The following is a 27,525-nucleotide window of genomic DNA, read 5'->3' on the forward strand; positions in this document are numbered from 1 at the left end:
TGATCAGTGCCCCCGTTACAGCTAGCACAGTGTAGCCTGATGAAGACATGGCCTCACCTTTCGTGACTGTGACCTCTGTCCCTCTTGATCATCAGACATACTACTTTTCAGGTAAAGTTGGTGCCTATATGCAGTAGGTGCTTAGCATTAGTAGCTTTCAAGTTGAAGTAAGAGCCTAGATGCAGTTTGTGCTATGTTGCAGTGAGTATTGAGGTGCCAAAGTACAGTCTGTGTCAAGCTGCAGTGGGTATCAAGGTTCAGTTTGTGTAAAGTTGTAGTGGACGCCAAGAAGTATTGGGTTTTAATTTGCAGTGGGTGCTAAGAAGTTTTGGGTGCTGAGTAAGCAGTCACGTGCGTCAAAATTAGTACAGGGTACCATGTGAGTGCTAGGTACAGGTTAGGGGTGGGCACTGGGTGCATGTTGGTGCAGTGGGCAGGACATGAGTGGGTAGTGAGTGTCAGGTGGTTTCTGGATATGAGCCATGGGTGGGTACAGGGTGTCATATAAGTTCAGAAACTGGGTGTGTACTTGGTACTTGTGGGTGCGGTCCATTGAAGGGTACTAGGTGCTTATAATGGATAGGTACTTGGTACCATGTGGGTATAGACAACTGAATACTGGATGTGGACCATTGAAGGGTATTTGGTGCCATGTGAGTGCTGGCATAAGTGGGTACTGGGTGCCATATGTGAGCTTGTTGCTAGGTATGGGGAGTACTCAATCCCATGTGGGGGCCCAGTGCTGGCTATGAAAAAACTTGGTACTGTGTGAGTACTGGGAGCTATGTGGCTGGCTATGGGGGTATTAAATCATTAACTGAGACCTTGTTCACAATATGCATTTTGCTTTGTGTTAAAATGCAAGGCCTTACAGCATGTGAATGCACTGCCTATATACTGTAACTCTATTGGGATGTCCGCATCTCTGCTTAGTAACAGATAGCCTTATCCTGGCATACTGCCTACAGTAATTGATTAGACTTTTACATGTGTACAGTGTTGCGTTGTGTTACATGTGTTTTAAATCCCCATATTATTACCTCTGGAAGGGTACTGCAGGAAAATTTGCTACACTTCAAAATACTTTGCAGAAAAATAAACTTTGTAATGTTTGTCTGTACACCCCATAGATGTAAGGATCACATTATAGCTTGGAACAACATATGCAAGGCCGTCTGTGATGGCTGCTTAAAGTGGACCTCCACTGTAAATTCTAAGGTAAAAAAAGAAAAGACCTAGAATGACGCTTATGACTGTTCCCCCTATTTTTAACCAATGCAGCAATGGCTGTCTTCTCCATTATGCCACAGGGAAGCATTATGGCAGCTCTGGAATGCAAAATACTGTGGCTGGCACTGCACTACTTCTCTTTTCACCTTTCCTTTCTGAGATAGGTGGGCTCAGTGGCACAGGTAGAAGCAGACCACACTCTAAGGCACCTCTTACCGAGAATCTTTTAGCAGTTTTTGCAAAGGTAGAAAACTGCCATGGCAGTTTCTCAGCAAGGGTGTGTGGCTAACCAACAAAACCTAGATTGTATGGCACACAGGGTCAGTTTTTAGACATTTTTCCCTGCTACACTGTTATAATTTCTGCTGCATGTGCTGATAGCCTGTTTTTTTTATTTATTTATTTTTTTTATACTGGATAGCCATTTTAACTACTTCCCAACCGCTCCACCCCAATTGGCGTTGTGGCTCCCCCAGGACTGCTCAACGAATTGGCCTGAAGTCATGGGGGCATGTTTTACAGGAAGTCGTGTGCTGATGCATACAGACAGGTGAAGTAAGGAGCACCTTAGCATAGGTGGGTGTGCCGCGACCCCGTCCCAGTGTCTCTTGGGACCACAATGTCGAATCAATACAGATGCATCCCCGCTTGAATGGCGGAGCACCGCTCTGTCATCAATCTCCCAGCAGCAGTCGCTGCAAGGAGACTATTAGATGGCAAAACCACCACCTATTTACAATGTACAGTGCTGTGATCTAAGGCAGCGCTGTACTGGGGACAGCTGTGTCACTTAGCTGTTCCCCTGGGAGGCTCAGGAGTAATCAGCTCTCATAGGCTGATGTCTATGACAGCCGATCATTGTCACTGGCTGGCAGGGGGGAGGGAGGGAAAGAATAAAGCAAAAAATAGGTAATTTTATTTTAAATAAAGACAAACAAATAAAAAATAAATAAATAAACATTGTGGGAGCGATCAGAGCCCACCAACAGAAAGCTCTGTTGGTGGGCAGAAAAGGGGGGAATCACTTGTGTTCTGAGTTGTATGGTCCTCCAGCAAGCCCTTAAAGTTGCAGTGGCCTGAACTTGCAAGGCCACATACTCATGCAAATTAATTTGTTATAAAGTAACAAAAAAAAAAAAAAAGATAAAGACAGAAAAAGCACTTTATTGTCATCAGCAGAGTTACTAGCTCTACTGTGAAATCAAGTTTAGGCATATAGAATTGCTAGTTAGCATTCGTTAGGAGGGAGAAGATAGAGCTATAAAATCACAGAACTATTAACACAGCTGCTGGTCAACTGGATCAGCTGCTAGAAGCTTTCACTCGCTAATCCCTATTTTGGCCTCCTGGGTGGAGCTAATTTAGGATAATTTTTTGCTTAACGTTATTGTCGAACACTATAAATAGCCAATACCATATGTTAATTATATAATTGGACATTATATCCAAGACCTGAGCCTGTTAGTAAAAAGTCCCGTATTCTTTCAACTGCCAAATGCAGACAGCGATTAAAGCAATCTGTTCTCACTAATCCTGTTAATCCATGTATATAAATAGTCTGGATTTCTGGAAAATGGCAATTTCAAGATAAAGATTTCTATGCCAAATGAGGTCCAGGGGAGCCATTCTCTTGATTTATTGTGCTTTGACAGCATAATCAGGATTATTCAAAGCATTCCAAAGAGCTATGATGATGTGTAACGTAACTGCACTAACCTAACAGTCAACAAGTAATTATCGTTTACAGATCAGAATACAGTAAACTAATCCAATAGCTAGCATTGGATCAGTGCACCTTAGTGCCCCATAACTCCTTATTTTCAGTAAAAAAAAAAAAGATACATTTGTAAATAAATAGATGTAATTAATAACTGAGAAGAAAAATATGTCATACTGCAGTACTTTCCAAAATGATCCTCAAGGGCCATAGTTCTGCCACAGTTTAAGATTTGCTTAATCACTGGTTTACAATGATGAATTAAGTAGGATTTAGTTAACTAAGCACAATTATTGAATTTATATTTAGGGCTCTCAAATGTATAGAGCATTGTATGTTTTTTACAGCTACAGAAGGACTAAAGCATCCTTTTTAATGAGCTTAATTTGACAATAATATTTTGGACCATTGCTTTTCTTGAGTCTCCCGGGTGCTCAGATACTAGCTGAGTCTGAATGCCAGCTGTAGGGCTTCAATATTTAAAACTGCAGGAGGAGATGGGGAAAATGTATTTCTGTCCTTAGGTAAAATGGCCTGGCATTGTTTAGAATTCGGGTATTTTATTTATTACTATGAATTTAAGTGTACTGTTTAAAGATACCACCTTTGACACAGGTTACCAGGGTGTAAATTCTGGATGCAGACAGTTACCTATTGAAAAAGGAGTCCTTGGGCAAGACTCCCTTATGCTTGAGGGTGGCATATTGAGTGTGCACTTAGTGGCTAAAGCTCTCAAGTGCTTTGTGTCTGACAGGAGAAAACTTCAGCCAAAACATCTATTTTAGTTTTGGGTAAAACTAGAAAAAAAAATCACTTTTGGATTTTAGTTCTGTATTTATATCCAGTAAGGTAATTAATGTTAATTCTTCTTTCATATCTCTTAAACAAAACACAAGTTGTGTATAAACTAGAAAAAAAATACTACCTGTTCTGATGGACTAGCTGGATCAGGTAAAGCTGTGAGCCACTTACTGATGCTGTTGATTGTAATGATTTAAATTTGATAAAAAAATATAAAATGGCCGCGACCCCAGAATAACTTCCAGGGTCATAACATGCTCCAGAATGCTGTGCATGAGAGGACCTGGGTTCTGTGCACGTTCACAAGGTCCTCCCATCCCCTGCAGCCACAGGAGCAAGCATGCAGGAGGCGGGGACAGCGCATTCCGGAGGCCCAAATGGGCATGCTCATAAATGCCCTTTCAGCTAAGGATGCCACTTTCCTGCCTCATAATACCAACAAGCTGCTCATTGATATGTTTTGGGGGGTGATGCAGAGACCTGGGAGGAGGGGGAGAGAATGGTGCAGAGAGGATACTGAGGTATGTGATTGTGCATGAGAGTACATGCCTCTATGTCCCATTTATTGTCCCATACTCTCGTTTATCTGTTTATTGTATCTGGCAGCTGTTTATTTTATTGCATATCTTCAGGACATTTTACATATAAAAAAAGAAAGAAAAGGAATCCAATAAAATGTTGTAGTAATTAGAATAACTGCAATATCTAGGTGTTCATATATATTTTTTTGTACTATGAAACAATTATGGCATCAGCAGATGCACTTAGTGCATCTGTAACTTGCACCTGCATCATCTTCAGGTACTTATTCTTATAACAACAACTCTTAATCAGCCATCCATACCAATGATAAATCATGTATTTTTACCAAAACATGACTATGAATACAAACATGGCAATGATTTGGAATAACTGGTTCTCAGATTAGTGTTGCCACACTTAGTTTTGAAACTGGGTATTTACTGTAGACACAAATGACATCCAACAAAAAAATAACAAAAGGTGCTCTGATAATAATCATTCAGCTACCTTTTAAAGAAAAAAAAAGAAACAAAAAAGAAAATAAAGAGAGAAAGTTCCATTTTTCTAAGAAGCAAATGTCACCCCTGGCAAGTCAATTTAAAAGAATATAGTGTGACAGATTTCACCGACAGTAAGTCAATTTCTGAGTGTAGCACACTTTATCAAAGTTCCCAAAATAGTGGTGCCACAGATTACGTATGGAAAGATGCTTTAATTCGTCTGCGTTTCCTCATATTGTCTATCCTACTGTAGTAAATCAGTTGCTTAGTAAAATTGCCATGCCACAGATGTGGACTGATTGAAGCTTGACAGTAGGGAGAAGAGGTGTAAAGGTCATCTACAACTGAAAGTTTCAAATTTTGCTTCCGCATGCATTATTTGGCATACTGAACCAGAGAGAAAGGATAGAATAAGTCATGTTAGGTCCCAAGGTCTGAAAAAAAAAAAAGATGCATGGAATATTGCTAATCGTTAAGACAGGTCATCTTGTTAAGTGTAATTTGCTGCTCAAGGCCATGATATATTTTAAATAGTTGATAGTAACATACAAAATGCTAACTTGACAATACAGCAGCTTATGTCTGCAATAAAAGCAGATGAGCTTACGAGTCACTTAAGAAAATTGCCGGTGATAGATCTTTTTTGTACCATGCATGCAAATAAGCTGATGCAGGTGCTACGAGCGTTAATGCAAACAGATATACATCTACTGGAATTACCAGCTGCTTACTTTTATTTGCTTCCTTCTAACTTTAATGCAAAGCATCTTTTATTTCATGCCAATAAAACATCTATGTTTTTCTTCCCTTGAAGTGGCTACAATAGCACTTGTAGCTAAGCATGAATGGAATGTATTACGCAGATAATATCTATCTTGATTAGTGGAACAGGTTTTGCTACAAAGCTGGTGATAATGAAAAACATAATTGTTATACAACTAAATTGAGTGTTTAAATTATTCTTGCCTATATACAGTTGCTGCACATATAAATGAGAGCCACTTATCAGCTAGAATTTTCCATTAGCCAGTCGCTTTGTAAAATATCTATTTGTGTAAATAGCTTTTGAAATATTTAGAGCTAAAGCAAAATCTACAAATATGTCAGATTCAGTCAAAGAATGTTTTTCTCCTCCATTTTGCTCCTCTTCAGCACCATTATAAATCCTCCTTTAAATCTGGCTGTGGAAATAGAGCGGTCTATGCACTGGGATAGACTCACTATCTATCGCTGAGAAGGGGTTGGGATAATCCAAAGTGAAGAGGGACAGATGGGAATGGGTAGAGATTCTGCCTTTGTATGCATCCCTGTTTGGACATCCAGTGGGTTAGGAAACGTTACATTGCTATGATGTCCAACAAAAGTATTAGCCCCTATCTGCCCGTTGTGGTCAGATAGATTCTGTGCTACTACCCCTGCACTTCATTTAATATTAAAGCAAACAGAAGTAGGGAATTGAGGGCAGTCAATGGAGAATGAAAAAACTTAAACATTTTTCCACAGTCTAAACATGAAAAAGGATGCTAACCAGTTTGAATTCTCTTTTTGGTGGAATGAAGATATAAAAAAAAATCATCTAGCAGCAGGGTGCTACATTTTTATTTTAATCAATTGAGGAAATTATTTTCTTTATTTTATTTAAGACACACTGTATCTTCTGATTATTTCTCCACATAATCACCTCCTTTATTTAAGCATTTAGCATATCTTTTTCCCAAGTTTTTCAATCCCTTTGTTGAAGTAGCATCACACTCTTCTTTACACAGAAAGAATACCTTGCATGGCAGATAAAAAACAAAGCTGTTAAGGTACTTATACAGTACTCGATGTATGGGCATATCGACTATGAGAAAATTAGGTTAAATCAGAGAGGGATCTGTTGCCTACCCATACATTGCACACCATTTTCTGATAGATTTCAGCATAAAACCTATCAGAAGTCAGCCTAGCCCTGGCACCTCTGCTGTCTTCCTGGCTCACCTGTCTGCCTGAAACTGGTGCATGTGTGACGTCACAACACGTGCAAAGTCTTGTGATACCGTGGTACGCTTGATGATGATGGATACCAGAGGAGGCCAGGAGTTGTTGTGCTGGTGGAGAGGTGAGCCTCTATACACTGCATACTGGCATGGGTACACAGATGGCGTACGTTAAAAAGGGGCGCTGGGAAAAAAGGGCGCGGGGTTTTAAACGATAAGCATGGATAACGTTTAAAAATGTATTGTACTGTATTTTGTTTAAAATTAATGTTTTATAAAGTTATAAATCATTAAATAATGTGCATTAAATCGGCAATTGTAAAAACGTTAATCTTCCGTTAAAATAGTGAAACGTATAATAACGTTTAAAAAAAAATTACTAAGTAACCCTCCCTGTACCTACCCCTAGACCCCCCCTGTTGATGCCTAAACCTAAGACCCCCCCTGTTGGTGCCTAAGTAACCCTCCCTGTACCTACCCCTAACCCCTAGACCCCCCTGTTAGTGCCTAAACCTAAGACCCCCCTGTTGGTGCCTAAACCTAAGACCCCCCTGTTGGTGCCTAAACCTAAGACCCCCCTGTTAGTGCCTAAACCTAAGACCCCCCTGTTGGTGCCAAAACCTAAGACCCCCTGTTGGTGCCTAAACCTAAGACCCCCCTGTTGGTGCCTAAACCTAAGACCCCCCTGTTGGTGCCTAAACCTAAGACCCCCCTGTTGGTGCCTAAACCTAAGACCCCCCTGTTGGTGCCTAAACCTAAGACCCCCCTGTTGGTGCCTAAACCTAAGACCCCCCTGTTGGTGCCTAAACCTAAGACCCTCCTTAGTGCTCACTGTATTGTGTGTAGAATAATGTTTTAAAAACAGTAAGGGATAAAATATATTACAATTTACATTACGTACTGATCGCTTTGTTTCGTGAATAATAATGTTTTACAAACAGTAAGGGATAACATTTAAAATAATGTTTTATTGAAATAAGAAACGTAGATCATCACAAGCAGTTATAAAACATGAAAAATCTTTGGGCGCCGTTGGAAAACGTTATTATTCTCGGGCGCCCTTTTTTCCTGTTCGGCGCCCAGTAAACGATAATTATTATAGGAGTGAATGGCGGCGCTCGATTTGTCCACTAGCCTCCTGCGCTCTTTTTTACTGTTACCACACAGATGTGCTTGGAGGCAACACTGGCTGGAGGTCCATCATGTGCATTTCTGATGGATCCTGTCAACGGATTTCACCCGGAAATTGATGGAAAAATAGATTGGGCAGCCATATTGTGGCACTGATTTCCCACTGATTTAACCATACATACGTCACTGACATCATGAAGTCATGCACAGTACCGATCCTCCCCATAGAGAAGACCTGAGCTGTGCGGGGAGGCTGCGTGATCGCTGGATAGAGGCTAGGTAATGTATGGCGGCTCTATTGGGGGGATCAGGAGGTGATTGGGGGGTGCTGGCGACCTAAACAAGCTAGCCTAGTGCCCCACACAGTGTCAGGCATACCGCTCAGGAGGTTAATACAACTATCGAAAGGTCCTGCAAAATCAAGTGATGTATAGGCACCTTTACTGACCCTCGTGTGATATGACAATGTTCATGTTGTAAGAAATAGGATACTAGTTAATCTTCACAACATCAACTAGTGGCATTCTTTTCCTTATTTGCATTACTGTAACCAGAATTTGAAATGTTTTTAAATGATGAAGCAAATAGGGGTACGTCTGGGCATGCAAACACTTTTGCGAACTGATGTCTACTTTCTTTTTTTTAAAATATTTACTTGAAAATTAAAGTTTTAACACAGTAAAGTGAAGAATGGCATAAGCAATCAATTTATCTGCTTTAAACATTTTAGCACAAGTATCAAATAAAACTGAAAAGCAATGCACCCAGGAGTTGAACTTTGCACAGAATACCAGAAGGCAACATTACTGTTGGTTAACAATCTTTTATTCAGGCATCTTCCTCTTCTTTTAGGGTGAAAAAAAAACTCAAAACCTCTGGCTAGGCTCCCAATGATGTAGTTATGCATGGAAGATATGCCTACTGTGATGGATTCTGGAAGATTTGCATATACAGAAGCTACAGGCCTTACCCTCATCAAGCCTCTGCTTCTCTCCGGCTCTGCAATGACATCTCTATTTTTTCAATAAATATTTATTTAGCAATCTGAAAACTTCATAAATATACTTTTCAGGATAGAAATGTATTTACATTCAACAGATAATATTACTTTTTAATATGTCTAATAGTCTAATATGAAGTTAAAAAAAGCAATAAAAATGTCACTGCTTTATGTGGTGAAGGGACATCACACACCCGCACACCCGCACACCCGCACACACACACAAACATCATTTGATTGTTCATCTCTAGAGTAATCTATGGGACCCAGGGGAAACACGGGAGGCCCTCAATTATGAAAAATTGCTAATTTACTCAATCTGTAAAACGTCAGTGCCAACCACTCTGTTTTGAAGTGAGTTAAAGTTTAAGTGTCTCAAAACTCCACCTGCTCCTGCTACTGTCCAATAGAGGAATGCAAAATGACAATAGAGGAATGCAAAATGACTGTCCTTGAGCAAGATGTGTTAAAGGCAGGGCCGGTTTAAGCAACAATGGGGCCCCAGGGCAAAATAAACCTGGGGGGCCCCCCCCAACATATACCCCGGAACAAAAATCGGCATTAGGGGACCTTTTTTGCAGCTGGTATAACAGGGTGTGAAGTCCCAATCGGTCGGAGCTCCACATTCTGGCTATCCAAGCCTGCATGGGGGACAAGGAGTTAAAAAGTTTCAGGAGGGGGAACCCCACATAATTAAAAAAAAAAAAATTCCCACACTCTAAACATAAAAAAAAAAATTGGGAAAATAGGAAAAAATGCCAGGGATCTTCATACAGCCATATTGCGGCTGTATAGCGATCCCTGGCCAAAGCGCTGCGGCTGCGTATAGACCCCCTGGAAACCCCGTGAGGAAATTTATTGCGCTTTCGTTTGATGCATGTAAAATTACACTACCGTTAGGTTTGTTACTAAAAGTGACATTTACCTCATTTAAAAGTATACTTTTTTCCTTCGAAACTTTAAAATCGATTTTCTCAAAAACTATAAGGTCTTTTTGAAAAATTGTTTTTTCCTCTTATTCCTAATGATCTCCTTAACATATCCTGCAAATTTAGGGTTTCTAGCATTTAATGTGGATTTGCTATTAACCATTAAAGTCGGCAGGTTTTTAAATGTGTATTTTTTTTTTCCTTTGAAACTTTAAAATCGATTTTTCTCAAAAACTATAAGGCCGATTTGAAAAAAAATGTTTTCCTCTTGTAGCCACAGGGGGCCCCTACAAGGTCTGGGGCCCTGGGGCAGCTGCCTCCTTTGCCTTAATGGTAGCACCACACTACTATTCACCCTACCTCTCAAGCCCGCTGTCTGGGTGTCACCCTGGACTCCGCACTCTCCTTCACTCCCCACATCCAAAACCTCACAAAGTCCTGTAACTTCCACCTTCGTAACATCTGTAAGATTCGCCCTTTCCTGACCCCTGCCACCACCAAACTCCTCATCCATGCCCTCATAATTTCCCGCCTCGACTACTGCAATGCCCTTCTGTCTGGACTCCCTAAGACCCGAATAGCCCCACTGCAGTCCATCATGAATGCAGCTGCCAGAATTATCCACTCCTCCCATCGCTCCACCAGGGCGGCTCCCCTCCATGAATCCCTCCACTGGCTTCCTATCCAGTCCAGAATCAGATTCAAGATATTGTGTCTGACCTACAAATCCATCCACAAAACCTGTCCAACCTACATTTCTGATCTTACTCAGAGATACACACCAAGCCGCTCACTCCGCTCCTCCAATGAACTTCGCCTGACCGTCCCCTGCATCACCCAGTCCCATGCACGCCTCCAAGACTTCTCAAGAGCAGCTCCGACACTATGGAACTCCCTACCTCCACCCATTAGGGCAGCCCCCTCCTTCAACACCTTCAAGAAGGCCCTCAAAACTCACCTTTTCACTCTTGCCTACCACCCCTCACAATTGCTCTAAACCCACAGCCGAACTCTGGTCCCCTACCTCTCGTGTCCCTACCTCTCCCTCTAGATTGTAAGCCTTTGGGCAGGGTCCTCACTCCTTTTGTGTCCTACCTGATCATGCACCTCCATTACTGTGCACCCATGCTATGCATTTGAGTGAACCTAACTTGCCTAATCTCCATGCTCAATCCAGTGACTGACTAAGCATTACCTTGTACTCATACTGTGCTGTGTGATCTAGTTTTCTTGTATTCCTGTATTGTCATATTGCTGGTTGTCGCCCCTAAATATTGTCTGTAACCTAAATTAATGTCCAGCGCTGCGTAATATGTTGGCACTTTATAAATACAACAAATAAATAAATAATAAATAAATAATAGCGCCGGCCCTGGTTAAAGGAAATGTGCACCTTTAAGAAATCTGAACTAAAAAGGCAATGTGCATGCAAACACACCCCCAATTCCACCAAAAAGTTTAGGTAGCAAGGAAGTTGCATCATCAGTAATGTGGAGCTCCACTCCCTTTCCCATACTTACCATACTAGCATGGCTTTTTACATTTGGGGGATTACCTGGCAAGAGAGGACTACAACCCCCCCCCCCCCCGCAAGTTTTGTCACTATGAAATATTTCTTCCCACCTTTGTATCCCCAACAGGGATGTGTTCTGGCCACCTCGTTCACAGGTATTCAACTCCAAGCAGCCATCTCATCTAAGGTTAATAGGGAGTTAGTTAACCAAATAAGTCTGTATTGCATAAACTCTTGATTATTGCTTGAAGAATCTTGTCATGTTCATTGCAGCCAACACTTCTTTATGTTGCTTGAAGTCTTCTCTCATGAAGAGATGCTGCAAGCAGCATTCATACTTTTTCAGATTAAATCCCACTGTCCCATCTATATTGATAGACTAAGATGGATAGCTCAGCAGGGCAATGTGTCTGGGTTATAGCAGCAGCTGCAGGAAAGTCAAGTAACTAATGGCAAAGTAGTCACTGAAACTTATTTTTAACATACCTGTACTTTTCCCAACTGTGCATGCATGTGTGCATAGAGTATTAAAAAACAAAACAGAAAAACTGTCAAGCTTCACTCTGTAGGGCCATGGCACATTCATTTGATACATGCATACTGAACACTGATGCCTGGCAGTGAATATGGAAATGCACATGAACATTAACTTTTTCTCTTATAATATCACTGATGCCAGCGGTGAAAGTCCACAGTTTGTGCACATTATGGCTGCAATACTGGTGGGTAGGATGTGATCTGTGAGGCCACTGCAGTCACAACAGCCAAGTGATCGCAAATAGCAATCTCTCAGTTTAGCAATTTGGTCACACTACAGAACTAAACTGTGCGGTGTAAAGACAATTTCTAAATGATTTTCTGATGGAGAATCATTGCATTATTATATTTTTCTGGGCTAGTCAAATAACCCTTTGGCTTTATGGCAACTGCAGTGTAATCAGGGTCAGTCCAGTAAAATAGGAATAAATAGATTTTTTGACAAGCTTGCTTGAAATGCATTTGACATATACAGGGAAAAGGGCAGAATAAACCACAGTAGTTTGTACAAATGTATTTTTGTTATCTTATTGTTATTTTAGAGTGAATCACAGGAAAGTTCTGAGAAAGAGTAATAAGGGTATTTTGGAAACAATATTTAGTTCCCATTTGCTAAATTTGTCTCCCATTTTCATGAATAAGTTATAATTCTTGCAAAGAATGAAAAACATTTTCAAGAAAAGCATAAATATTGTTATTTATAGGGGCCGTGTAGTGGGTCCTTGTGTACTAAATAAGTAGCAAATTACTATTCAGACTCAAGCAGTGCTGGCTGCTGTCTCTAACAGATAATCCAGTTATGGGCTTGAGTTCCTCTCTCCCTCTGTACCATGTTACTACTGCCTTGCCTCTCTATTGGTGTTCAGGTGGCATTCAATGAAGAAGCGAGGAAAGAGAACAAGCAAGGGGAGGCATGGTGAGGGCTGGAAGTGACATGGCCAAGATTGAGGAGAGGTGTGCCATGAGCAGGAGGGACATAACTTGGATTCTGAACCATTATGTCCATCAGACTTTAGGAAGCTACTCTGTAGAGCACAAATTGGCCATGCTTCCAACTTAGTGAAGTGCAGTGAAGAAAATCCACTCGCAAAATGATTAGTAGGCTAAAGGTTTGTAGTGAACACAGATTAACTTAATCTAGTGTAGGTAAAACACATTCATCAAAAAACTTAAAAAAAATGCAGTGCACATAAATATTATGGTTTAATGCCTATGAAATGTATAGATGTACCATGTAACTGTATACTTTTATAAAGAAAAACATGAAGTCAGTCCTTATTTAAGTATTTCAAATGCATTCAGCATGGGATTTGTTATGGCTCATTGTCTAATTCTGTTTTGTATAGATGTTAAAGTCACACACCTCTGTTAAGTAGGATTGCAAAAAGTGAATCCAGTTATCTGCAGATTACATGTTTCAAGTGTGCACATCATGCAGATTGGCTCCATGATACAATATGTTATGTCTTTAGTCTTAATTGCCGTTGTTCTCATATTACACAAACTGGCTTACTTTGCTTTCATGATTTAAATACATCTTTTAAAGCAGCCCTGAACTACATTTTTCACCTGATTTCATCTGTGATAGATTCAACATAAATAACATTTTACTTCCTATTGTTGATTAGACCTGCAGAATGTTATTGCTTCTGTGGCATAGGGACTGCCATCTTACTCTTTTGCAAATCAGAAAATGAAATTGACAAATTACATTACTTGCATCTGGCATTCAATTTTCCGACATTAAACAGTTAATTTTTGTCTCTTAGTATCTGTGAGCTGAAACTGTATATATGACAGGGAGATAATTAGCAAGACAGGGAGTAAGACTACCCGAGGAATGGGACTATTGAGCAAAATGTAAGGGTATATTTATAATCCTGCTTCAGAACAAATTATGGAAATATCTTTTATTTAAAAAGTAAACCCAGAGTTGAGGTGTTTGTTAAATGCAGTGTTTTATATTTGTCCAATTATTTAAAACCCTAGTTGTGTAAAACATAATACAGGCTAATCGCAATTGCACTGAAAATGCAGCATGTAGTGTTTTTGTGATCGGCCAAAAAAATCAAAGCGCACTGGTGGAAAAGGGGAAGTCAAAATTACTATGTTAATCATGGTTCCCTTCAATCAGCAAATTCCAGTGATCCGTAAACACAATCGCAAACGCTGCCAGTCGAGAATGGCCCTTAGTGTCTTGAGCAGTAGTCAGATGACACTCTGGTACATCAGCTGCCCAAATAAGGTATTTTGCAGAAAATCGAAGAGGCAAAATCATAATCCCCCTGAAAACAGTATGTTCTGCAGCTCTGGCCGGCAATATGAGATGGAAAAATACAAGGTATAGATCATTTAGATGTGATAAGTAGTGATAAAGTTATTGGCAAATTAATGGGAGGAGTGTGAAATGTAGAAAATTGCTCTAGTTTTTAAGGGGAAATAACTTAGGGTAGTGAAGTGGTTAACTTTTAATTGTGTAACTTTTTATTTTGTTTGCTTTTTAAAGATGTTTAGCAATCATAGCTACTATGTCAATACATACTAAATTAATTCCTGATCTCGTTAAGACTGAGTTATGGTCAATACCTTCTCCTACTATAAAACTAAGAGAGAACTCTTGAGAAGCAGATTAATGCAGCACTGAATGTTTTTTGACACTGGTGTCCCACCATGGTACTTTGTGTAAGAAGATATATGGTTTGCATTAGAGTTTTTGCTGTCAAATGTATCTTTTGGGCACTGGCTTTATAAGAGGAAGAAGCAAAAATGGGGCACTGGAGATACAGACTATGGAAGATGAATATTGATTAGGATAATTGTGTAAGGTTAGACACTGATTATGAGGGCTAGATTTAGGTAAGCCTGGGAGGTTAGAGATAGGTATTAGGATTCAGGAAAGAGTTGATGTTAGGATGGAGGTTAGGGTTAGACAAAGGTTAGGATAGGAGAATATTCACATAAGGAAGGAGGTTGTGTTTTTAAGCATCAGGTATGGGTTTACATTGGGGGAGACTTAAGGGTTACTTATCACAAACAAGTTTACACTGGAGAGGTTAGGTTTGGGTGAGAGGAAGAGGGTTTACCAGCAGGTTTAAACTAATGGTGGAGTAATACCAAAATACTAATGAATTTAGTGATGTACCGTTGAAGTACAAAAGTATTGGGAATACTATTTGTAATAATGTTAAAAATATACTTTCACTAAATGCATTTAAAGCAAATCTGAAGTGAAACTAAACTTATGAGGTAATGAATTGTATGGGTAGTACAGATAATAAGTAGAATATTAGCAGGAAAGAAAAGATTCTCATGATGTTTTCCAATACAGGAAAAGTTAACAAAAACTTGAGTAGTTTTCTATGCAAAAGAGCTTCTCTGAGCTAGTCAACCAACTTGGTCAAACTCAGTCCTGGTTTCTGAAGAGCTTAACTACTTTGGCCTTCTGGACGTATAATATACGTCCAAAAGGCCGCATGTGCACTCCCGCGGCCGATCGTGTGCATGCACACGTTCTCCCAACACGTGGTTCGTTAGCCAGGGAATCAGTGAATCGGAACATGGTGCCCGATCACTTATTCCTTTCCACGGCAGAAAAAGCAACGGCTTCTCTCTGGAGCCTCGCTCTTTCTGCCTCCTACATCCCCCCTACGTCCCTCTAACCGTACATGTTACGCTTAGAGTGACGTCATGTAAACAAACTCAAGGTTGCCATCTTGTGGCCAAAAAGTAAAACTACATCTACATGTTAAAAAAAATAAAAATAAACAATATTTTCATTAAAAAATTACTATTTACATCCCACCCTCCCAAAAATAGCCAAATAAAATGTAAAAAAAAAACACAAAAAAACAAAAAAAATTACAATTAAAAAAATCACATAAATATTTACCTAAGCATCTAAACTTTATAAATATCAATGTAAAGATGAAATATTTCTATTTTTTTTATTATTATTATAAGCTTGTAAATAGTGATGGATGCAAAACGGAAAACATGCACTTTCATTTCCAATTAAAATATTGTCACCATACATTGTGATAGGGACATAATTTAAATGGTGTAATACCCAGGACTATTAGACAAATACAATACGTGGGTTTTAATTATAGAGGCATGTATTATTTTAAAACTATAATGGCCGACAACTAAGAAATAATTATTTTTTTTCAGTTTTTTTTTCCTTATTCTTCCTGTTAAAATGCATTTACAGTAAAGTAGCTCTTAGCAAAATGTACCACCCAAAGAAAGACTAATTGGTGGTGGCAAAAATAAGATATAGATCAGTGATAAGTAGTGATAAAGTTATAGGCGAATGAATGGGCGGTGAAAATTGCTTGGATGCATAAAGTGAAACACGATTGAGGGCTGAAGTGGTTAAACAGCCAAGAAACAGTTAGAGACAGTCTGCGATAAGCTGTAACTGCAGGAAAGTTCAAAGGGTCATTACTTCTGTTTTGCGTTACAGCTTAAAATACAGAGTGTGAATTCTAAACTGCAATTGTAATAGTCTGGTGCACACATGGGGTCTCGTTCACTGCACGGTAAGCCTCTTCACCACTTTCTCTGCCACGGCCACTCCTCTGGTCTCACACACGCTGCAATACACCATGAGCAGTATTGGTTTTATCTATCAGGGATAGCACATTTTTTCTTTTCCTTTTGCTCACAATTGTGTTTGATCCAGTTAACCAGCATTTGTATTAATTGTTCAAAGATTTGGTAACCACAACTTTGTTTTCCTGGCTGACGCTAATTAACTACAGTAGTTAGTAAGTAGGATAATATTTCACTCCTCATCACTAATTACATTGTGCTTAATACAGTGGCTTGTAAAAATATTTGCCCCCCTTGAAGTTTTCCACATTTTGTCACATTACTGCCACAAACATGAATCAATTTTATTGGAATTCCACGTGAAAGACCAATACAAAGTGATATACACGTGAGCAGTGGAACGAAAATCGTACATGATTCCAAACATTTTTTACAAATAAATAACTGCAAAGTGGGGTGTGCGTAATTATTCAGCCCCCTGAGTCAACACTTTGTAGAATCACCTTTTGCTGCAATTACAGCTGCCAGTCTTTTAGGGTATGTCTCTACCAGCTTTGCACATCTAGAGACTGAAATCCTTGCCCATTCTTCTTTACAAAACAGCTCCAGCTCAGTCAGATTAGATGGACAGAGTTTGTGAACAGCAGTTTTCAGATCTTGCCACAGATTCTCGATTGGATTTAGATCTGGACGTTGACTGGGCCATTCTAACACATGGATATGTTTTGTTTTAAACCATTCCATTGTTGCCCTGGGTTTATGTTTAGGGTTGCTGTCCTGCTGGAAGGTAAACCTCTGCCCCAGTCTCAAGTCTTTTGCAGACTCCAAGACGTTTTCTTCCAAGATTGCCCAGTATTTGGCTCCATACATCTTCCCATCAACTCTGACCAGCTTCCCTGTCACTGCTGAAGAGAAGCACCCCCAGAGCATGAAGCTGCCACCACCATTACTGACAGTGGGGATGGTGTGTTCCACTGGCGTAACAATAGGGCCTGCAGCCCCTGCACCCGCGGGGGGCCCGGCCCCCCCCTGGTGCCCGCTCAGGGCCGTTTTGCGGGGGTTGGAGGGGACGCAGCATGAGGGGAAAGCCATGCAGAAATTCGGCGGGGATGGTCCCCCCTCTCCCTCACCTCGGGGCTCTCCCCTCTGCGCTCCTCTCCCTTTTAAATTTAAGTCCGGGCAGTGTCTGGGCAGCGGCGGGCAAGCATGGGCTTAAATTCATCTTCGGGTGATCCGGATAGTAGTTATCCAGATGCCACCCAGTACTGCTGTGCTGTGCGATGGGCTGGGCGGGGGATCAAGCTTACCCTTCTGACGTCTTCTCCGGCCGTCCCTTGGCGCCTCCCACGATGCGTTCCACTCGGCGCTCACGTGACTTCAAACACTTCCTCCTTCAACCCGGAAGGAGGACGTGTTTGAAGTCACGTGAGTGCCGAGTGGAACGCATCCTGGGAGGCACCGAGGGATGGCCGGAGAAGACGTCAGAAGGGTAAGCTTGATCCCCCGCACGCACAGCCCATCGCACAGCACAGCAGTACTGGGTGTCATCCGGATAACTACTATCCGGAACACCCGAAGATGAATTTAAGCCCATGCTTGCCCGCCGCTGCCCAGACACTGCCTGGACTTAGATTTAAAGTGGAGGGGAGCGCAGAGGGGAGAGCCCCGAGGTGAGGGAGATGGGGAGGACCGTCCCCCCTCCCCGCCGAATTGCTGCATGGCTTTCCCCTCATGCTGCGTCCCCTCCAACCCCCACAAGGCAGCCCGGGGGGGGGGGGGGGCACTCAGAAATTCTGAGGGGGGGCCCGGTGGGGACTAGTTACGCCCCTTGTGTGTTCTGAGTGATGTGCAGTGTTAGTTTACCGCCACACATAGCGTTTTGCATTTTGGCCAAAAAGTTCAATTTTAGTCTCATCTGACCAGAGCAACTTCTTCCACATGTTTGCTGTGTCCCCCACATGGCTTGTGCCAAACTGCAAACGGGACTTCTTATGCTTTTCTGTTAACAATGGCTTTCTTCATGCCACTCTTCCATAAAGGCCAACTTTGTGCAGTGCACGACTAATAGTTGTCCTATGGACAGATTCCCCCACCTGAGCTGTAGATCTCTGCAGCTCATCCAGAGTCATCATGGGACTCTTGACTGCATTTCTGATCAGCACTCTCCTTGTTCGGCCTGTGAGTTTAGGTGGACGGCCTTGTCTTGGTAGGTTTACAGTTGTGCCATACTCCTTCCATTTCTGAATGATCACTTGAACAGTGCTCCGTGGGATGTTCAAGGCTTTGGAAATCTTTTTGTAGCCTAAGCCTGCTTTACATTTCTCAATAACTTTATCCATGACCTGATTGGTGTGTTCTTTGGACTTCATGGTGTTGTTCCTCCCAAGATTCTCTTAGACAACCTCTGAGGCCGTCACAGAGCAGCTGTATTTGTACTGACATTAGATTACACACAGGTGCACTCTATTTAGCCATTAGCACTCATCAGGCAATGTCTATGGGCAACTGACTACACTCAGACAAAAGGGGGCTGAATAATTACGCACTCCCCACTTTGCAGTTATTGATTTGTAAAAAATGTTTGGAATCATGTATGATTTTTATTCCACTTCTCACGTGTATACCACATTGTATTGATCTTTCACGTGGAATTCCAATAAAGTTGATTCATGTTTGTGGCAGTAATATGACAAAATGTGGAAAACTTCAAGGGGGGCGAATACTTTTGCAAGCCACTGTAAATACGTAGTGGTATTTAGTAATTCTCAAATCCTAAATATTATAATTGTCCACAGTTCATTTTTACATATTTTATATGGAGGTAAGGTATACCCTGCATAAAACCTCCAACATGCTCTTCCTTTTCTTAGCTTGTACACAGGATGTCTAGGACATTATCACAAAGTAAACTGAAGATTGTTGTTCCCTATTATTCTCCATATTCCAGCTAGTACTTGTTTCACTGGTAGAGTGAGAACTATTGCATTGTCAGTTGGCTGGCTGCAGGTGTTCTGTTTTCTGAAGGACATTTATATTCTGCGCGGATGGCTCTGCAACACATCAACCATAAACTATTTCTGATTAAATCTGTTGTGTGACTCTTGAAATATTAAACTGATAGACACTTTAATACAATAAAAAGATATGATCATGGTTCATCCCTTATTTAAGTCTTTAAACTCACTTCATCTGGCTGTGTCCAACATATGGCGAGATCGGAGATGACAAGCTATTAGCATATTTTTAAACATTCTATCCATGACAAAGGACTCACAGCTGTGACTAGCTGCTTACATGGGTATGAATAGAGATAACAGTAAATATTTAATAAAGTGTGGTGTTACCATGTGTAGGTGGGGCTGGCTTTTATAAGGTATTTTGTGTTATAAAAAGTCATCTTCTTACAGGGATACCTGCCTGCACTGTTTCCAGAGTACTCTATCATATTTGACTGCTACGACCATCTATACATGCTGAGTTTGGAATACTGATAATAATGAATACAGCATGACTCTGGAGACTTTATGACAGCAAAGAATATTTCTGTCATCTTAGCATGCATGTGGTATTCAGAAGCTGTCGGTCCTCAAGCGGACAGACTCAAAAATCCTGCAGGGGTGTTCACAAGAATCACAACTTCCTTTTGTAGCAGTTCAAACACTGCTACCGATAAGTTCCTGCAAAGGGACGTTGTGAACACCCTCGCAGGATCTTTGTGTCTGTCCGCTTGGAGAACTCACTCTTTTTTTATTAAAGTTTCACAAGATTTGCTTTAGTGGACTTCAGAGGTCATTGCATAATGCGAAATTCTTTACTGAAATGAAAACTTTGTAAAACTTATTTTGAATTCTTAAATCATGATTATGATTATTTATTTATACTGCACCATTGTCAACTGTGACACAGAACAGAATACAATATGGACAACAGTGAATACCATAAATAGTTCATAAACAGTACAACTGGAATATTTAGCAACACAGGTACTTTTCACAGTATAATATCCAACACCACAGGTACTTTTCAGAACAGGTTTGGTAGAAAAAATACAGCATAACCACTATTTATCTAGATGAATATAGTCTGTGTATACGCGTGCCCACCACTTGTTTTCTGCGGCATTTATGTGGTGGCGGTTGGTGAAGGAGAATAAATGTTCCCCAAGTCAATCACAGTGCCTGGAATGAATATACATGACCCCAAATAGGGGATTTGTCTATTCATAACAGTGAAAGTAAACTTAAGTTAAAAAAAAGGTGAAAAAGTAAAAATACAGTCAGGGTACATTTTTATTTAAACATTAATAAAGTGAATTCCTTCTGAAACTCCCCCCCCCCCCCACAGTTACCAGACAAACCCTGTAAAAAAAGTATAAAAATACATACATAGTGACCTTAGGGACTCAGCTTTTTTAATATGTATGCCATGAGGGTATATTACTGTCATGTTAGCAAATGAGGGCTTGTAATTATTTACCGGATACAAAAAAAAACACAACACAGAAAAAAGAGTAGTCGAACAGTTGTTGATTAGTATATATCACTTTTGTAGTGCAGAGAGGCTGTGGTAAAATAGTTGGGGTGTCAGTGACAATATCTCAAGAGTAGAGATGGCCCGAACGGTTCGCCAGCGAATGGTTCCTGGCGAACTTCCGAGGTTCACGATCACAGAGAACCGCAAACTTTTCCGGAAGTTCGGTTCATCCCCATAGTGCATCATGAGGGTCAACTTTGACCCTCTACATCCCAGTCAGCAGGCACATTGTAGCCAATCAGGCTACACTCCCTCCTGGGGCCCCACCACCCTTATAAAAGGCAGACAGCGTCAGGCTTTTCACTCACTCGTGTGCCTGCAGTAATTAGTGAAGGGATAGCTGCTGCAGACTCTAATAGGGAAAGCTTAGTTAGGCTCTTGTAGGCTTGTTAGCTTGCTCCTTGCTGATTCTTATTGCTAAAAAAGCAACCCACAACAGCTCTTTTGAGAGCTAATCTTTTTCTTGTGATCTATTTTTTTATTCTGTGTGTCCCACTGACACTTGTGTTGCATAGACAGCCTTGCTAATTCCTAATGTGCACCCACCCACCTACGTGAGTGCACGCAGTGTCACTGTGCTTGTCCGGTACCTGTCTATGTATGACCGGTGCACATTGTAATACCCACTGCATATACTTACCTGTTGTTCACTGTGCACCCACCCACCTACGTGAGTGCATGCAGTGTCACTGTGCCTGTCCGGTACCTGTCTGTGTGTGACAGGTGCACATTGTAATACCCGCTGCATATACCGTATTTTCCGCTGTATAAGACGCTCCGGAATATAAGACACACCCAGGTTTAGAGGGCAAAAAGCAGGGAAAAAAATATAAACTTAACCTGGTCCGTCCATATTCCAGGAGCGTCTTATAGAGGTTCTCACCCAATGATTGTGTCCCCCATGTATCCCTTCTGATCCTATTGTGTCACCCCCAGTGTCTATCACTCCCCTGTGTATGCTGCGCTGCCTCACATGTTCCTCTTGCCCCTCCATGTATGCTGTGCTTCCCCCACCTTGTAAGCTGTGCTGCCCCCTCCATGTATGCTGTGCTGCCCCCTCCATGTATACTGCTGCCCCCTCCATGTATGCTACTGTCCCCTCCATGTATACTGCTGCCCCCTCCATGTATGCTACTGTCCCCTCCGTGTATGCTACTGTCCCCTCCATGTATACTGCTGCCCCCTCCATGTATGCTACTGCCCCCTCCATGTATGCTACTACCCCCTCCATGTGTGCTACTGCCCCCTCCATGTATGCTGCTGTCCCCTCCATGTATACTGCACTGCCCAACCTACGCCCCTTGTAAATGCTGCACTGCCCCGTATGCCCACATGTTTCTCTGCCCCCTGCCATAAGGATAAAGTATCGGCAGTAGCCCCATCAATATATTCGGCGCTGCCCCCTCCCTGTGTGAATGCTGCTCTGCCCCCCCCCCCCTGTATAAGTATAAAGTATCGGCAGAGGCGGCTCACCTCCTTCAAAGTTCCCACAGTGACAGCTGACCTCTTGTGTCCTATGTGGCTCCCCGTAGTGAAAACTTCTGCTGTTCACGTCATCAGCAGAAACTTTCACTACGGGGAGCCACGCAGGACACAAGAGATCAGCTGTCACTGCGGGAACTTTGAAGGAGGTGAGCCGTTTCTGCCGATACTTTATCCTTATACAGGGGGGGCAGCGCAGCATTCACGTGGGGAGGGGGCAGCACCGAATACATTGATGGGGCTACTGCCGATACTTTATCCTTATGGGAGGGGGCAGAGAAACATGTGGGCAGCGCAGCATACACGCGAGGAGGGGGCAGCCCGGATATCCGGAATCCTGATGAGCAGCCCTGATGACATTTTCTTGGATCATAGATCTTACAAAGATCATTTAATATACACAACCTTAATATTATATTTTGAAGGACACATGGGGACGTTATTTCTATACCAAAATTCAACCTCAAATATTTAAAAAATACAAGAAAATTCCATGTTCATTATTGGACTGTTATTAATATATTACGCATTTATCTTCAAAATATATTGCTAGAAATCCCCAACACACAATAATTTGCTGATTACTTCATTCCTCCGTGCCATGATGATCTCAGACAGACTGATCAATTAGCATGTTAATGTTTTTACATCAGAAGTTGGGGTGGCTGCGCATTCATCATTATATTGAACATCCACAGTTAATTGCACTACTCATGGCCGTTTCTACAGCCGTGCGGGGCGTGCCGCCGCCCGGGGCGCTGCTAGGAGGGGGGCGCTGTGATGGAGGGGGGAGCTGCAGCCGCGGGGAGGGCAGCCCGACCTCTCCCTCCCTTCCTCTCCCCAGGCCGCCCACCGTGCGATCCCCCCTCGGACAGCAGAGTAATGCGCAGGGAAGTGCTGTGCATAACTACTCACCTCGCTGGCTCCAAGCGCTGCTCTCTCGCCGCCAGTCTCCTCTCTCTGCCTACACGCTGATACACACACACGCTGCTTCGTGTTTAGCAGTGTGTGTGTGTGTATCAGCGTGTATGGAGAGAGGAGACTGGCGGCGAGAGAGCAGCGCTTGGAGCCAGCGAGGTGAGTAGTTATGCACAGCGCTTCCCTGCGCATTACTCTGCAGTCCGAGGGGGGATCGCATGGAGGGCGGCCCGGGGAGAGGAAGGGAGGGAGAGGTCGGGCTGCCCTCCCGCGGCTGCGGCTCCCCCCTCCATCATGGGGGCACCTACCTAACCTATACTGGGGCAGCTACCTATCTAACCTGTCCTGGGGGGCACCTACCTAATCTAATCTATACTGGGGGGCACCTACCTAATCTAACCTATACTGGGGGGCACCTACCTAATCTAAACTATACTGGGGGGCACCTACCTATCTAACCTATACGGGGGGGCACCTACCTATCTAACCTATACTGGGGGGCACCTACCTATCTAACCTAAACTGGGTGGCAGCTACCTATCTAACCTATACTGGGGGCACCTACCTAATCTAACCTATACTGGGGGCACCTACCTATCTAACCTATACTGGGGCAGCTACCTATCTAACCTGTCCTGGGAGGCACCTACCTATCTAACCTATCCTGGGGGGCACCTACCTAATCTAACCTATACTGGGGGGCACCTACCTATCTAACCTATACGGGGGGGGGGCACCTACCTATCTAACCTATACTGGGGGGCACCTACCTATCTAACCTAAACTGGGTGGCAGCTACCTATCTAACCTGTACTGGGTGGCAGCTACCTATCTAACCTATACTGGGGGCACCTACCTAATCAACCCTATACTGGGGGGCACCTACCTAATCTAACCTATACTGGGGGGCACCTACCTAATCTAACCTATACTGGTGGGCACCTACCTAATCTATACTGGGGCAGCTACCTATCTAACCTATACTGGGGGGTACCTACCTATCTAACCTGGGGGGCAGCTACCTAGTCTAACCTATACTGAGGGGGCAGCTACCTAATCTAACCTATACTGGGGGGCACCTACCTATCTAACCTATACTGGGGGGCAGCTACCTATCTAACCTATACTGGGGGGGCACCTTCCTAACCTATACTGGGGGGCAGCTACCTATCTAACCTATAGTGGGAGCATTAACTTATCTAACCTGTATTGGGGACACCTACCTACCTAGCTAGTCTATACAGGTGACAACTATACTGGCTACCTATATTGGAGGCACCTACCTAACTAACCTATACAGGGGGCATCTACCTATCTAACCTATGCTGGGGGCAACTATTCTGGCTACCTATATTAGAGGCACCCACCTAGCAAACCTGTACTGGGGGCACCTAACTATCTACCGGGGACGCCTGCCTATCTAACCTATACTGTGGGCAACTATACTGGCTACCTATACTGGAGGCACCTACCTGGCCACCTGGCAACTATATTGGCTCACCTATGCCTGGCTACCTATACTGGGTGGACCTATAGCTGGCTACCTATACTGGGGTACCTATTCTGGGGGAATCTATACTGAGTGCAACTAGACCTGGCTAACCTACACTGCGGGCACCCATACCTTGCTTCGGGGGGGGGGGGGGCGCAATTTTTACACCCTCGCCCTGGGTGCATTTTAGCCTAGAAACTGCACTGGTAATACTTTTGGTAAGTCAAATAGGGAGCAAGAAACAATATAATAAGATGGAGTGATGCAGTTGTGTGTGTGCGTGCGTGCAAGTGTGCGTGCGTGCGTGTGTGTGTGTAGATAAAAAGGAACACCATGCATTCTGCATTCCAACAAAGTTATGGGAATGAGATTACATAACTTACGGGACTAGTGCTCACTTAGGGTGCAGGGAGAGTAATGAGAGTGATGAGACAATATCATACAGAGTGAATGCAGAGAACAGGGAATTGGCTGGATTCCCAGAAAGTGTTAGGATCTTAATCCTGTGTTTTTTGTTCAGAATGTTGAACGGTACAAAAGTGATTTTCTCCAGCAAGTTCAAAAGAAAATATGTTCTTAAAATACTTAAAGAACTATTTTTAAAAAAAATGTATGCAGTGTTATAAATGTGTCTAAGATCTGATATCGGCAAATCAGATGTTTACAGTAACAGCAGCAGCAACAAATCAGGTCTAATTTAACAGGGAATGGATGCCTGCAATTGATAAAATACATTCATGAAGTTCACAGTTGTGACATTAAACGTTTGAGTTGTGTGGGGCTGTTAAAGGACTCACCACCTTAGAATAGAAGGGTTTATAATCATTTACTCATTCAAAAAGAGTCTATAATAATAGTGATGACAGATGTTCTTTTGTTCATTCTGTTAAAGATTTTGCTTTCATATTAACTGAAAATAAGTCAATGAGGGATTCTATGGGCTTGATTCACAAAACGGTGCTAACTGTTAGCACACTGTGAAAAGTGCTTCGTGTGAAATTTCGCGTGATAACAGTTAATGTGAATTTTTTGCAGAGGCGACCGTTAACGCGCACAAAATTTTTCACGCGATAACCCGGTTGTCGTGTGAAAATGCGCAAAGCCGTGCTACCCAGCGTGCTAACAGTTAGCACCGTTTTGTGAGTCAAGCCCTATGTTTCCTTGTGTAAGGAACTGGGTCATCTATAGGGATGGTCAGAAATGCCGATTTCCGATTCCACGGAAAATCCAATTTCCAACAATGCCTATTACCGATTGTGCGTATTTCCAATTTCCAATTGATTTACGAGTAGCTTTTTTTATGGAGAGGGGGTTACTTTTTGGCATTCTCTGACTGGTCAAATACTTCCGAGTTGTCTCTGCATTCTCTGATTGGTCCAATGTTTTCAAGTTCTGTGATTGGTCTAAAACTACCGAGTCGCTGTAATGCGGTATTTGTGCTAAAATCCGATTTCAGAGTTATTTCCGAGTTCCATGGAGTACCTTTTTTATTTTATTTTTTTTGCATTCTCTGATTGGCCAAATACTTCTGAGTTGTTTCTGCATTCTCTGACTGGTCCAATGCTTCCGAGTTCTGTGATTGGGCTAAAATTACCGAATTGTGGTAATGCAGTATTTCTGCCAAAATCTGATTTCCGACTTCTGTTTTCCAATTTCCGAATTCCGATCTGAATCCAATTGGAAATGCAGATTACGATCAGAAATGCAGAAATTTCAATTAAGGGAAATGCGAATGAGCATCCCTAGTCGTCTATGTTCCACAGGTGGCAAGCACAGCGTATTCTGTATGTATACAGGATAAGTAAAAAAACAATATGTCCACTATTCTCTCTGCTTTGGTGATTAGGTCCAATGGTCTCTCTGCATAGGTGATATGTTACCTGTTTTCCTTTCAGTGTCCCAAATCTAAGTTAGATTGGAATGGGGAAGTATGTATGTGTTGTTGCTACACATCATGCAATGTGTAGTCATAAAGAAGAGAAATAGTTATACATCCCAACTTTGAGTTGTGTATGTTTTTGCTAGCAAACGACATTAGATGAAGTCGAAGTTGTGTAATGCATGGAGTAAAGTGATGCAATGTGAATGAGATTACATAAGCAATGTGACTGGTTCTCATTCAGGGGGAGTATTGAGACGTATCACCTGGAAGGTGAAGGTTAAAATGGTGGAAATCATCAATATGCTGAACTTTCCTCTGATTGGTCCATAATTGGGACATCCTTTGAACTGATGCCTAGGAAGAAGCTATGCTGAAACGGCCATTATGCTAGGGACATAACAGATTTTGCATTTATCCCCAGTCCTTGCCTATTGCTGCCTACATACCCACTTACCTATAATAACTACATAAATGTACTGTATATGTGGCACAGTGCTCTATTTAATGTAAACTTTTTGTTACAAAAGTTTCTGTGATCTGTAATCTTTACATCAAAATTAGGGGCTGCAGCTCTTTGTGATGAACTTTGGGCTAAAGCTTCTCACAGGGGATTCCACTGCTGGCAACATTTTTTTTTCACATAGGCATAAAAGCTGTACCAGTGAAAGAGCAGTGATATAGCCCAACTGCTTCCTCTGCATAACCACACTCAATTTCTCACCTCTGTAAATGAGTGAGCCCTGGCTTGTACAGAAAACTGAATCTGGCAGGTGGGGCTACAAGTGTTGACAGTGATTCCTAGACT

General features: G+C 42.1%; 1 protein-coding gene and 1 long non-coding RNA gene across 11 annotated transcripts in view; one reads left to right on the forward strand and one right to left on the reverse strand.

Moving 5' to 3' along the window:
• Window positions 1–8,883, forward strand: part of LOC137517749 (uncharacterized) — a 44,289-nt gene extending 35,406 nt beyond the window's left edge. Inside the window, exon 4 of the long non-coding RNA XR_011020647.1 lies at window positions 8,733–8,883. This is a non-coding gene — a long non-coding RNA (uncharacterized lncRNA). The remainder of the gene's footprint in view (window positions 1–8,732) is intronic.
• Window positions 1–27,525, reverse strand: part of LINGO2 (leucine rich repeat and Ig domain containing 2) — a 2,118,418-nt gene that overhangs the window by 1,483,643 nt on the left and 607,250 nt on the right. The window lies entirely within an intron of this gene.

The sequence above is a fragment of the Hyperolius riggenbachi genome, chromosome 1, assembly GCF_040937935.1.
Source record: "Hyperolius riggenbachi isolate aHypRig1 chromosome 1, aHypRig1.pri, whole genome shotgun sequence".
NCBI classification, from domain to species: domain Eukaryota; kingdom Metazoa; phylum Chordata; class Amphibia; order Anura; family Hyperoliidae; genus Hyperolius; species Hyperolius riggenbachi.